The following is a 14,625-nucleotide window of genomic DNA, read 5'->3' as shown; positions in this document are numbered from 1 at the left end:
CTGACGATAATTGCTGGAAAGCAAAATCTCAATGGATCGAGAAAATGCTCCGGAAAATGGCACTTTTACCACTTATTTTATACATCAGAATAAAAGGGAAGACATAAGGGGTTACATGAAATTTATTGATGATATATTAGGGAGGCAGGAGAAAGCAAAGGGGGGATCACTGGGACCGGATAAAAACTAAAAGGAGCAGACACATCTTTTACGTTGGTGGGTACAGGATAGTTAACAGTCAACAGTTATGATAATAACAATGAGGGGATTTGTGGTCTCTGCTCTGGATCTGTGGTTGTGCTTTGAGGGCTCCTGAAAAAACGGAAATTATTGTGATATTCCAAAGGTATGTTCTCAGGTATGTTATCCTAAATGCAAAAAGACAACAGACAGGCTCAGTTAAGGTAAAGATTGTCAGGGAAGACACTGGCCTAGGACAGGACTACCCACCATGAATTGCTTTATGCAGAAAGTTTTAATTTCAGACCACACTATATAGTTACTGTAGGTCTCTGAGTTTGTAAGGCCGCCATGCAGGTCTCCCCTGAATTTGTCAGGTTTAGTATGTGTCCCCTTTTTGTCCACAATTTTCTGCTTGCTAGTTCCAAGTCTAGCAAAGTGCTAAATACTGTGCGGAGCAGAAAGATCATTGCCATATGCTCCCTCCCTCAAGGAGATCACAGTCAAGTTTAAAAGATCAACGTAAATAACTCTGATGCTGGATAGAAAGGGATGAGCCACACAAACCAAGAAAAGGAAGAGATTGTATCCTGGGTGTTGGCTCTGGAGGGGGTGATGCAGCTTTGGGCTTGACTTTGCAGCCCGAGCTGAAGGAAAGAGCAGTCCCGCTGGCAGAAACATCAGGGGCAAGGGGCTGGAGATGGAAAATCATAAGCAGGTTGGGGAAACAGCAATGGGAACAGATGCAGGGAGTAGAGGTTGACTTTTGCTCCAAAATGAAGTTTGGGTATAAACTGGAGACTGAGGGGGTTGGTTTTTACCTTCTAGGTGCCAAATGCACAATTGCTCAGTGATGTTCTGACAATAGCACTTTAGATCCTTGATTCTCAAACTGGGTTCCCCAGCAACACAGGGGCACCCAGCAATGTGCTGGGAGGACCAAAGCCACAGGGTGATCACTGTGCATCTTCTTGGAGCAGCATTTTTATTTGATGGATAGCATTTCAAAAATTTACTTTCATATGAAAACAAATATGAGTAAATTATGACCATAGAGTGCAGCATTTGCTATTATTTTTTAGCTAAAACAGAGCTCTCAGATGGACCATTTGGGGCTGCATTTAGAACTAACAAATTATTTAACAATCAGTATGAGTAGCAATCAGTCATAACTGAAGGGCCTTGAAGGACTCAGCAAACCATGACTAACCCTTTAGTTGCTGGATTGTGGGGAAGACTGGAGCCCTAAGGGAGGGACTGGGCAAGCAGCGAGGGGAGGTAGTCAGGGCCTCGGACAGCATGCATTTACCAACTGGTAAGGCAGTGTCTCCGTGTTTTAACAACCAGAGGGTTATCTGTCCTGGCTGCCCTCCCAGCAGCCTCAGGGAACCCACTGCGTTCATCTGCCATTAAGTCAATGTTGCAGGAAACTTGGGGGAGCAATGTTTTGACCTAAGGGGTATCTCCATTTGGGAGTCAGGGATCTGGGGGAAGGGGACAGATTTTCCAGAGTGCAGTATGGCTCTGGGAGCCCCCAAATAGTCACAACGTTCAGGTGGCCATCTCCTTAGCCCTTGCTGATGGCCTGGCCCGCCTGGTCGACCCAGTGCTAATACGGCCACAGCCAGGGGAGTTCCCTTCTCTGAGCGGCATACCCCTTCCTCCCACCCCCAGCCTTCCTGTAAGAGAGCAAAGCCTACTATGCCATAAGCTAACCCCGTTTCACCTATAAGTATTTTTCTCACAAGTGCTTTGGAGGGGGAAAAAAAAATCAGCCAGACTCTTAGTGATACATCAAGGATGCTTGACTGCATTTGAAATACAATGAGCATGCGGCCGTAAGAGACATGCCTCATAAGAAGCTTTTGAATGAAGAAATAAAACAAATGATCCTGCCTTTGTATCTTGTCTCTCAAAGGCGGCCAGGAGTCCCCTGGTGCTCTCCCCAAATCACAAGCTCAGGTATAAATTACAATCAGTAATTAGGTTCGTGAGGGGGAAGGGCCTCAGCCACACAGTTAATGTTAAGCAGGACAACCCTCCACCTTTGGCTTGGCTACTTCAAGCAGTCCCTGTGCCCCAGGCTTGGCGGGGAGACAGAGGCAGGGGCCCTTCCCGCTTGGCGTAGGGATAACACCGGGAAATGCTCCATTCTTTCCTCTTGGCCCTTCCTGCAGCCAGAGTAGGCCTGGTGAGCCAGTCCTGGCCAAGGAGATACAAGGAACAATCTGCTGGGGCTTCTGGGAAAATCTTTGCTCTGTTCAAAAGGAAAAGATGGTAATATGGTGCTTTTGCCTCTCCCCTTCTTGACTGCTGTGGACACTGCCATGGGATGCGGGGCTGTGATACCAGGGGCCGCAGAAACCCCTGTGCTGTGAGCGTGAGTGGGGACGTGGCTGACTCACTGGAGATGGGTGGGAAGGGCCTGTGTCCTTCATAATGTGGACGAGTTCCTGCTCCACCCAGACAAGTTTACCACCTACCTCTGCAAGTTTCATTAAGGGGTAAACTTCTATTTTTACCCACTTTTAGTCATGCGCTGTTTCTGGTAACCAAAGCAGCCTGTATTCGTCAGGATAGTGTAGACTGTGTTGCTGGAACACATTGATTCACAGACCTCAGCATGTTAAGCACAAAAGGTTTATTTCCCATTCCCTTGGAGGCCACTGAGAAGTGGACAGCCCTCCTCCACCTGTGCCTGTGTCAGAGACGCCCCCAAGGTCAATGCTGCATCAGGGGCCAGGCCTGGAAGTGGCTGACATCACTCCTGCCCACATCCCACAGTCCCTGCCCGATCTACCTTCATGGGGTGGGGGGTAGGGGGCTGAGAAATGAAGTCTCCCGCGGGCACATGGAGCAGTGTCTCCGCCACACTTCCCAACTGATACACTGTCGTGTCTATCCTTCCATCAGAAAGTAGTTCACTTACTGAAAAGGTATTTATTGGACTTACCTGTGACAGGCGAGTGACAGGGAATATGAAAGGGAGACTTGGCTCTCTTATACACCATCACATCCCCAGGCTTCAGAGCACCCAGCACACAGGAGGCACCGAATAAAGCAGTAAGGAAACACATATAACATATGGAAATACACACATATATTAATATTAAGTTACATTAAAATATGCATGTATATTAATATATGGTTAATATATATTAATATATTTTAACCAGCGGATCCTTCCTGTCCTCAAGGAGCTTAGCATCCAGCCCGCAGTCAGGCGAGCAGAGAAGCTGAGGCACCGTGTGGCAGACACGCTCGCGGAGGCAGCAGTCCCGTGGTGAGGGCGGGGCTCACAGGCACAGGCTGGCCGGCCTGCAGAAATCAGGGAAGGCTTCAGAGAGGAGATGGCATGCAGCCAGGGTCTTAAAGGGTGAAGACTTGTTTGCTGAACAGAGAAGGAGGGTGAAGTGGGAAGCCTGGGAACCGCGAAGAGCATGTGCACACGCACGGCGTTGTGAGCAGGCCTGGCTGGTAAGGCACAGCCAAGAGAGCCTCTGCATCTCCAGGCCAGGGAGACGGGGTGGAGGGCCGGGGTTTAGGGGCGAAGGCAGAGGATCTAAGGCGCTGAGGCGGAGGTCTCCATCACTGCTCCATATTAGAATCACTTGGGTAATTAAAAAAATGCTCATGTCCCCCTACCCCCCACCCCAACCAATTAAATTAGATTCTCCCTTGGCCGGAGCCTGGGCATCAGTACTTTTAAAAGTCCTCAGGTGATTCTAATGGGCAGCCAGGGCTGAATGCCACGGTTCCAGAGGTTGGCTGGGGACAGGTTTATTTGTCTTGCTCAGAAATTGAACTGGAGTCCTGTAGGAACATGTCTCTCTCTGCTCCCTCTCTGTTCTCAGGCTCCTAAAAGGGAAGTCTTTTAAGAGCAGGTTGGGGGAGAAGAGAGTTGCCAAAATATTCCTCTGTCATCCTTTTTTCCTTCGCTCACTGTTCCTTCTCTGCCGGGTGGTCCCCGCTCTCCCCTTGCCTGTGGCAGCCTGGGGTCTGAGAGCAGCTGCGCTGACAGCTGGCAGGAGGTTTCTCAGCCTCCGGAGGCTCCTGACACAGAGACAGGGCAGGTGCCAACCTCCCCCGATTAAGTACCAGGTATAAGGAGGCCCCTCCCCACCCAGAGGTGGCCTCTAGGCCTTGCTCAGTGTACAAGCAACCTTTCCAGCCGCTGGCAGAAGGACCCCTGTAAGACTGGCCTATGCGGCGTGCTCTGTGCGACACTTTATTCAGCAGCTCTCCCTGTTGGTTCTCCCATTTGTTAGACTGCCATCCCCGGACAGCGTCCCCTTTTCTCCTGCGCAGCTTCTGGGCGATTTGCCCCCTCTCGCCACTCTGCACGTGTTCCCAGAGTGCACTCATTTTACTCCCGGCCACAGTGCATCTGCTCGGGAGCAGTGGGGGGACGCACCCTGAAGCCAAGAGCTCTGCCTGCCCTCGCTGTCGGGGGGGCGAAGGGCAGCGTGTCGCAGAGGACCCTATCCTGGCATTCACTCACTGGTCCTGCTTGTTGCAGGGCAGGAGTGGGGATTTAGTTCTGAGACACCCTCTTGGGTTTCACCTCTTTCTCAGTTTGGATTTCCAGTTTTGAATGGTCTTTGTCCCTGCATTCATTCATTCACTCAGCAAATATGTGGAGTGTCTACCTCCCACATGTCTGCCCATTGCTGTGAGCTGGGCATGCCAAGGCAGAAGGGTCCTGTGCCCAGGGAGTTCACAGCCTAACAGGAGCTAGCGAGCTCTGAGACCAGCACATGGTGACTTCACCTCTTGGCTCAAGGTCACCCCCAATGGAAACCATACCAGTGGTTTTCCAAACTGGATTCCTTGGAACCTCTGCAGTGGCTGCAGAGGACAAGGGGCTGTACAGTTAGTTGGCTCTGGTCTTCTCTCTTCAACTATAGCTGCTTGTATCTCTATTATATATTAGAGTTTTGCTTAAAATCTTGTGATAGTTAATTTTCCGTGTCAACTTGCGTGGGCCATGGTGCTCAGATATTTGGTCAAACATTCTGGATGATGCTATGTGGGTATTTTTTTTGGATGAGTTTAACATTGAAATTGGTAGACTTTGAGTAAAGCAGATTGGGCCTCATGTGGGTGGGCCTCATTTAATCAGTTGAAGGTCTTAATAGAGCAAAGGCTTATGTCCCTCAGCAAGAAGGAATTCAGCCAGCAGACAGCCTTCAGACTTGAACTGCGATACTGGCCCTTTCCTAGCTTCCAGCCCAATGGCTTACCCTGCAGGTTCTGGACTTGTCATCCTTTATAACCATGAGCAAATTCCTTAAAATAAATACCTCCATCATTCATTCATCTTGTTGGTTCTGTTTCTGTGGACCCTGACTAATGCACATTTCATCTGAAAAATGTTTACGTGCTAAAGAGAACTTTAAAAACTACCTGGCTAGAAGATCCCAAAGTCCTTTCCAGTTCTAGTTTGTGATGCCAGGTGTTCATGCCCAGGCTTTAACCCACTGTCCTGCCTCACTTTGCCATCTTTGTCATTCCTCTGACCTTTGCCGCCCATCTGAACCTTGAATGTAGACTCTTCCCTGATTTTTGGGCATCTGCCTGGTTTGGGCCTTGGTTGTCTGGGTCCTGACTTAATGGCAATTGCAATTTAAATATATCTAGTGATTTACTGTTTTCAAAGTGTGTTGCAGACATTATCTCATTTAAGCTTCACAATGTCTGCTTTACAGACAAGAATGTTGAGGTTAGGATGGCTTAAATGACTTACCAAGGTCACACAGCTAGTAATAGAGGACACAGAGTTCAGTGTCTTTGGACTAAAGATTCCCAGCGTTTCCCTTTATACCGTGCTGTCAGCCCATTTAATTGGTTCCACCAGAGAGCTCTAGGCACTTAATATTCTTCCCGCAGAGGGGCTCCAGGCACTCTACCCCCAGGAAGCAGCATGACCTGCTCCCTGATTTCCAGAAGGAGCCTGTGGAAGACCCTCAAAATAATGAAAAGTGACCTCAGAGGGACCCTAGCAGCTGCTCGTCAAGGCAGCACCCTGTGGAGTTGGCTGGGTTTCCCATCTCTCTCTGGTAGAGTGTCCGTGATTCATGGCAGTGTGGGGACTTTACAAGCCTGTGATAAAACAGGCTCATCATCTGTGAGCTTGATGTGAGATTATGGAGCTGCACAGCTGAATTAAGTTACTGTGCTTTCCTGGGTCTGTTCACCTGACACCAGCATGAGCCTGGTGGGGTATCAGTGGCTCTGGGTAGAGTCTGGCCAAGACCCCTTTCCTGAGCTGGCGACCGAGGTGGGAGGGGGCAGGATGGAAAGCTCTGCCTCTTTGTTGTACCATCAGGAGCCACGCTGCTACTGTGTGTGTGAGTGTGCACGGGGGGCCTCAGAGGCGGTGGGTTGACTTGGCCATCCTCCCCAGTTCATGGGGATGCCACCCCTCTCCCACAGGCCACATCCAATCTGTGGGCAAATTCTCCAGATTATACCCAGACTCTGTCAGTCCCCCACCCCACCCCCTCCGCTGCTCTCCCTCTGGTGGGCTCTGCCTTCTCCCTAATGCAGTAGCCTCCTAGCAGGCTTCTCTACTCCCCCCACCCCCTACCCCTCAGCTTATTCTCAACACAACAGCAAGAGTGATCCCATTAAAAGTTCAGTTTCTTTTCTGCTCAGACCAAACCACGCTTGGCTCCCCATTTCCCTCAGTGTGAAAGCCGAGGCCCTTATAGTGACATAGGGCTCTGTGGGTTCCCTGAGTGCTATCCAGTGCCCTGCGCTTTGGGCTGTGGGGTCCCACTCAGGACGGCAGCAGTCGGGCGCTGTGTCTTAAGCAGTAGCTCGCTGGCTCACTCAGCTTCCCTGCCACCCCCCAATGGGTGTTTTAGAGGCGCTTTTCCAGTTTAAGTCTTTCTTTTCATCCTAAAAAGGGAAATTACTTGGCTTAATTTAATTTGTTTAATATTTCTGTTAAAAAATGAGGTTCAATTAAGAAACCCAGGAAAACCATAATGTTCATTTAACAGAAGAATGGAATTTGATTTCCATGAATACAATTTTTCTTTTTCCTGCTTTTTTTAATGCAAATCTTGCTAAGTGAATTACTGACCTTTAGTAGATGCTTTAATTACAGGTTGTTAATGGAAATATTGCTGAAACTAAACTCACATAGGTTAACCAAGTAAAAAGTTTTATGATAACCAAATAACCAAATTTCCAGACTTTGTCGATGTGGTTGATTGAAAAAGCACCTGAGAAATCAGCCCCTTGTTTGTGACATAGTGACAACCTTTCCGTGTAGGGCTGGTCTCCCCAATGCCTGCGATGACTAGTGCCATCTTCATGTGACAAAGACCTCACAGATATGACCAACTCTGCCCCCCCACATGGGCAGGCCTGCAGAGGCCCAGCCCCCCGAGTGAGCCGATGCTGCAACATCTCAAAGGGCCCTTTATGCGCAAGGGCACAGCGCCACCCAAACACACACACTGCCTGGTCTGCAGGTGCTCCATGTGACAGTTCAGAATCTCTCCCTGCATGTGACGAATATCAAAACCTTCCTGCATCTCCCCTCCTGAACACACTGACTTGCCACATAAACAAGGTCTAGTTTGGATGACGCAGGCCAGGCACTCAGGACTTTCCTCCGTGTTCCGGAATGTTCCTCCCAAGGCATCGGCGGGGGTGTGCTCTGTAGCGCCTTTCCTTTCTACTTCCTTCTGGTGGCCTCTTGGCAGTGGCACCTCATGCAGCGGCCAGTTATTTGGAAAAAAATGACTTTCCTCCAGGGCAAGGCAGTCTTGGGGCTGAGCTAAGTACTGTGTATTACTGGGCCTCATGCCTTAAGCCAGCTTGACTCACTGGATGCAAACTTGGGTCCTTTTTTCACTCTGACTGGCCCACCAGCTTATTTCCCGTGGTCCCTAGGGGCCATTCTGTCCTTTCAAATTGGACTTCAAGTATGACTTCTAAATTTCGCATGAACACTGCCCTCTACGGGGCTGCCTGACTGGCTATTACGGAAGATGCTTGTGGTGTGAGGTTTTCGAGGCAGCAGGCCTGGGCTGGGATTCCTGTTGGGGTGACCTGAGGAAGACCATTAACCTCCCTGAACCCCAGTTTCCCTAGCTCCAAGGTGGGGGCTCTTACAGCTCTCCATCTCTCTTAGATCCTCCCTCAGCTCATAAAGCTGCTCAGCGCTCCTCTCCTGAACATTTCCCCCTTTGATGCAATGCTTTCCTACCCTTTCCTTTGCCTCTTTCTCCTAAATGCTACTCTGCCTTCCTATGCCCCTGTCTGCATGTCCCATTTACTCCTTAGCAGTCAGTGTTCTGGTGACAAGTGACAGAACCTACTCTAGCTAGTTTAAGCTGAAGAGAAATAGATAAAGGGAGCCCAGAGATCCCAGGGACCTTCCAGGAACTCTGGGGAGGCCAGAGGAGACCTGAGGCCTGCACACGGGAGAGGTGCCCACAGCGGTCCACCTGTCTACACTGGGGCTCCCCTAACCTCCTTTCCTCCTGGGCTGATGTCCCAAGTGTGGGGATCGTGCAGTCTCTTTTTGCATTTATCATTTACATTGATTTTTTTTTTTCTTTGTGTCTATCCAGCTGCGCTGGCACCATTGACCGTGGGCTCCGGATGCCGAAGGTATCTGGAAGTGCTGAGTGCGAGCCTGGCACCCCTGCCATGCAGCACCCGTTTCCTCACCTGCCCTCTCCCGCACCCCGGGTCTCACGGGCGTGGCTGATTGGTGGCGCCCGGGTCATGTGGCTGTGCCACAGCTGCAAGGGCGGCTGGGAAACAGGCTTCTTCCCCAGGCGCACGGTGAGAAAGGCACAGGAAGGGCGTTCAGTGGGCGCTGCAGACGTCACAAGCGTTCACTTGCTCACCCACCGGCCCGGGTCTTCAGCCCCTTCCACTGCTCCACTGGGTGCTCCGGGGAGCCCCCGGCGCTGGGCATCTTCCCTTTGCCCTGTACCTGCTCTCCGCCTCTGCAGGCTGAGCTGGGGAGCACGCTCCGCCTCTGCCTCACCTGCCTTCTGTTTCCAGGAGGCTTGGCTAGGGAATGGAGGGCTGAGTGTGAGGTCAGGGGACTAGCTGCCCGACTCCCCGTCTGTGGGGTCCCTCTAGGCTGCCTGTGTCCCTTCAAGAGCCTGTCAGATAGGTCTCTTCATTTAGCCCGCCCTGTCCCCTCTTCTTGGTCTTTTGCTCCTACTGTTCCCTGTTGCCCCTCCCAGGTCACTGAACTCTCCGGAGACTTTCCCTGCACCGTGCCCTACTGTGACCAAGACCCCTTATTAAACTCTCCTGAAATTACCTGATTTAAGGATGCCATCTCCCTCCTGCCAGGACCCTGATAAGACAGCCATAGCGACCTCCGTGGTGCCAAAGCCAGTGGATACCTTTCAGTCTAGACCCTCCTTGACCTCTTGGCTGCGTTTGACCTTGAGGCTGCTCCTTCCTTTATACCTCTGTTACCTTGGCTTCCAACTCTCTGACTGTGTTTCTTTAGTTCACTTTCTGAGAATGGCTGCTCTTGGGTTGTCTTTATGGGTTTCCTCTCTTTTCTCTGACATGATCTCTGTAGCTGACTTAATCCACTCTCTTAGTTTTAAACCCATCTTTTTGCTGATGACTCCCAATTCTACGTCTCCAGCCTTTCTACTGAGCTCAATTATAAGTATCTACTGGAAAAATCCACCTGGATGTCACTTGAATGTCATTGATTCAGCAAAACCCAAACTGATCCACTATCCCCTCTCACTAACCTACTTCTGTCTCTGTATCTCAAATCTTAGTTTAAGGCAACACTCCCTATTTATTTATTTATTTATTTATTTATTTATTCTCACCCAAGGATACTTTTTCCATTGCTTTTTACATAGAGAGGAAGGGAGAGAGAGAGAGGGAGAGAGAGAGAGGGAGAGAGAGAGAAACATCTAGGTGACAGAGCCACGTCCACTGGTTACCTTCAGCACATGCCCTGACAGGGGCCAGGATCGAGCCTGCAACTGAGGTACGTGCCATTGGCTGGAATTGAGCCTGGGACCCTTCAGTCCGCAGGCCGACGTTCTAACCACTGAGCCAACCCGGCCAGGGGTCTTTTCCGTCTTAAGTGCTTCTTGACCCAGCCCTCTGTTCTCCAGCCCTACTCTCATCATATCTTAGGTGACATATAACAGTCTCCCCCTTCCCAGCCTCCTAGGGTTTAGTCTTGCCCAGCGAAAGCCATTACTCTCCTTGCAGCCAGAATTGTGCTTCTCAAGTGTGACTGACGCTAGATTCTGCTGACAGCTCCTTGGTACGCACTTCTTAGCCAGATCCACAGCTTTCTGTGGCCTCACCCCTGCCCACTTCTTCAGCCTCTTTCCTGCCACTCTCTGTCTCCAAGGTCATGCTCTAATAAACTGATCAGCTTATAACTTCAAACTCAAACCATGCTATTCCACACCTCCATGGCCTTGTCGATGAGATTTCCTCTAACTTAGGGTGCTGTTCCCCCCTTTCCTCCCATCATCTGCTCAGCCTTTGAGGTTCAGCTCCTGCATCCTGGGCTGATATCCCAAGTGTGGGGATCACACAGTCTGTTTTTGCATTTATCATTCACATTGATTTTTTTCTTTGTGTCTATCATTCCCACTAGATTGTAATCTTCCTGATGGCAAGGACTGTTCCTTAATCATTTCTAGCACTTAGTATCCGGCACATAAATGTTTATTGATCAGAGTTGAATAGAAGGTATTAAATCAGTTGGGTGACAGAATTTCTAAAAATCCTGATGTTCTTAGGGACAGGATCTACAAGGGAACCTCCTGCCCTTACCCAAAGGTGGTTGGGGCTTCTCAGAAAGGGTCTGGGGAAATCAAAGAACCCAAAGCCCTGCCCCTCCAATGAAATGCTCTTGGGAGCACACACCTCCTAGAGAGACAGTCAAGTTTTCACCACTGACCTGGAAACTCACAGTAGCCAGGGTTAGACCCCGAACCCCCCCATCTTCTTGGTGCTCTGCTCCTCTAGCCCTCCTCTCCACTCTCGTCCCTAGAAATTTCACATGCTTCCAAGGTTGGAAGAGACCATAAAGCATTAAGATTCAGAACAAGGGCTTATGAGTCGGGTAAGTCCAGCTCAAAGTTTTCTTACCGACTCTGTGACCTTGGCAGTCCCTGACCTCCCTGAGCTGTTTCTTCATCTAGAAGCTGGGGTGATGGTTATGTCAGCCAGCTCTGGGGTGTCGTGAGGACCAAATGGGACAACGAACTCAGGCGCTTGGCTCAGAGCCTGGTGTGGAAGCTCTTCCGAAGGCTTAGTTCAAATCCCACCTCCCCTGAGAAAATTCTGGTGACTCAGAGCCAGCCCAGAATAGTTTCCCTCCTCGGCAGGGTGTGATCTGAGTCCCAAACTCTCATTCTGGCATTTACTCACTGCTTCTGAGTGTTCGCCATCCCCCACGTGTCAGCCAGGCCTCTCTCCTGTCATATCTCCTTCAGTGGAATTTTAAACCACTAGAGCACAAAGATCATAAAGTAAGTGATTTATTGAGAATTTGCCAGCACCTTGCTGGGCACCTCCCTTTCTCTGCTTTAATCAAACAACCGTAAGTACTCAGCACAAGCCTGGGGGTGGGGAGGGCAGCTTACTGAGGACCCCTGAGTGTCTTGAACTGGGGAGGAGGCAGGTGAAGGGGCAGGAGGAGGGACACCCATAGGGACCAGTTGTGGAGATGTTGACTCACCTTCTCTGGTCACAACACTGAGGGCTGAGTAGTTCCTAGAAAACCTTTCGCTCAGATGACTCAGGGAAGCTGCTCAGAGATAAGCAGGGCAGCTTGCTCCTTCTGTGTCTGGAAAAAGAAGCCTTGACTGCTCCCACTTCCCCGAGTGGAGGGCACTGGCAGCCGGCTGCTTATGCCAGACTGATGCCAAAGAAATGCTGGCAGTTTCACAATCACTGGGATGGGGCGCTAAAGCTAGGTGGGTCCCCTTTAGAGAAAACCAGAACCCGATGGGGCTTCCACCAACATCTCCCTGTGCACACAGGCGGGTGCCTGTGTGGGCTTCTGCCCTGTGCGAGGTCCTAACACCGGCTGGAGGAGACACTTAGAAAGCGCAGCACACTTCACCTCCCTCAAAGGAACAGGTGTCCCCTGTGCCTACCCTGGGCTGGCCAAGCCAGAGCCTAGAGGAAGGCGCCGCCTGTTTCAGCAGGAGAGGCTGGAGGCGGTCAGTACGGTCCTACCAGGGCCATGCAGGCCGCGGGATCCACCCCACGGTCCCTGGGAGGGGAGGCAGCGCTCTCCTGCCCTTCAGGGTGGCTGGCCCCTTTTGGTCTTGTGCCCAGGGCCTGGGGAGGAACTTGGAAACTCAACTGTCCCACACAGCCACCCACAAGCTCAGGGCTCCTCCCCGTCTTGGGTGGTGGGTCAGCACAGCCCTCACTCCTACCAATAGTCACAGCTGCGCTTGGCACGCCTGCGCCCCGCAGAGCCTCCCACATGCCTTAGCTGGATGTGAAAAGTTAATTCAGGTAAAAACCTGAAGCCTTAATGGAAAGAGAGCACTGCAGATTAATTAGGCTCCTTTGTGCCAAGGTAATGGCCTGCGGCAGGCACCCAACAGCTCTGTGCCCGCAGCCCTGCGGCAGCCCTGTTGGCCTGGGCCTCGGCCTCCCTCTGTGCCTTCCTCAGCCAAGGCTGCATGTGTCCTCCCTTCCTAAGTGGTACCTGGGGGTGGGACAGCAGAGACAAGGTTACTTACAGCGTTTGGGTGGTTGCAAACAGATGTGGGACGCGTGCTGTTCTCTTGGGGCTGCCTTCCAGCCCGGCTTACTCTCCTGCTTCCCTGTGTCTGACCCTTAGCTGGACGCTGAGGGTTTAAAGAGCTATAAGACACGCTCCTTCCCTCGGGGCGCTGAAGGACCAGGAGGACTCCTCAACATGACTATTATTATATCCTTCTTATTAACTTCTGAGCTTGTCCAACGGGCAAGGTGTTCAATAGGCACATTTGGAGTTATTTAACTTTGTCTTGCTAGCAATCCTAGGGGGTAGGCATTCTTGTCCCCATTTTACAGATGAGGAAACAGAGACTCAAAGAAGTAGAAGTAAATTGCCCATGGAAATTAGCAAAACTGGGCTTTGGTCCCTGTTCTCGCTGATTCTGAGCTGTTGTGCCGCCCACTCCATTAGCTGCCTTTTAAGAAACGCAGGGCCCCAGGGAGGGGAGGAAAGAGCCCCAGATCACAAAGGGGAGTGTATAATTCTGCACAGCAGGCAGGATGTGGTGCTTAGTGGCTCCGAGTAGGAAGACCTGGGCAGGGGCTGCAGGGAGCTTCTTGCGTGGAAGCGCCCCTGCTTTGGTAGCAGCAAGCTTGGGAGCTTGCTTCCCGATTGCTCACCTCCAGGGGCCTCCCCACCCTCTCCACCATGCACCCATCCCAGGAATTCACGCTTCTGTGAGGGCAGAAGGTGATCCCCCCCTCCGGCCAGTCCCCAGGCGCTGGGACCGCAGGCTCCCACCTATACGCTGTTTGTCCAGGCAGGCGGGCACCCGGCAGAGCTGCCCTCTGGGCCACGACTGAGCAGGAATGGCCCCCGTCCTGTTGGTCCCTCCCAGAGCCCATGGAACAGAGAGAAAGCCCGTGAGTCTCACCGGCACCGCAGGCGGGGCCTGGGGACAGAGCTTTGGTGCTGTGAGAACAGGAATGCTCCTGGGGCTGTGGAATCGAGGGCCTTTCTTCTCCACAGCTGCATTTCTGCGCTCCCTCTTCATGCAGAGAGCACACAGGCTGGCTCCACTGGTCACACCCCGGGGAGTCACGGGGGCAGCCGCCCTGGTCAGCAAGGTGGCTCTCTAAACCAGAGAGCCACAGGATGCCGGGGGCGGGGGAGGGCAGCTGGGGGAGGTCAGAGGCTCAGAGAGGTCGGGAGAGAAGCTCAAGGTCACAGAGTGACGCAGAAACCAATCTGCATTTCTGTGCGCCCCATGCAGGCCTCTGCTCCTCAGAGCTCCTGCTGCGCTCAGCCCTTGCCCTCTCTGGGTGTGCCTTCAGCCCAGGGAGCCCGTCAACAGGACAGGACAGAGGAGAGGAGGACGTATCCTGTGCGAGGTGAGAGAATTGTGCAAGGCTGATGGCTGGGGCTTGCTGAGCACCTGCTGAGTGCCACGGCCCGGGAAAGCGCATGCTCACTATGCATCCACACGAGAACTGAGTGGGTAGATAACTGACTTCATACCCATTTTAAAGATGTGAAAACTGAGGCTTGGAAAGATAGGCTCAGGACCATCCAACGAGTAATGGCGGCTTAGGGTTTCACCCAGTAGATCATTATGGAGCACCTCCAGTGTGCTGGGCAGGCTCTACCCACTGGGATACAGCAGCAAACAAGGCAGGTGGGTCCCCAGCACTTACGGAGCCCCCAGTTTAATGGGGCGGGTGAACTGCTGGCCACAAGACCTGGGGGAA

The sequence above is a fragment of the Miniopterus schreibersii genome, assembly GCF_964146895.1.
Source record: "Miniopterus schreibersii genome assembly, chromosome: 6".
Taxonomy (NCBI): domain Eukaryota; kingdom Metazoa; phylum Chordata; class Mammalia; order Chiroptera; family Miniopteridae; genus Miniopterus; species Miniopterus schreibersii.
This window is presented reverse-complemented; position numbering follows the sequence as displayed.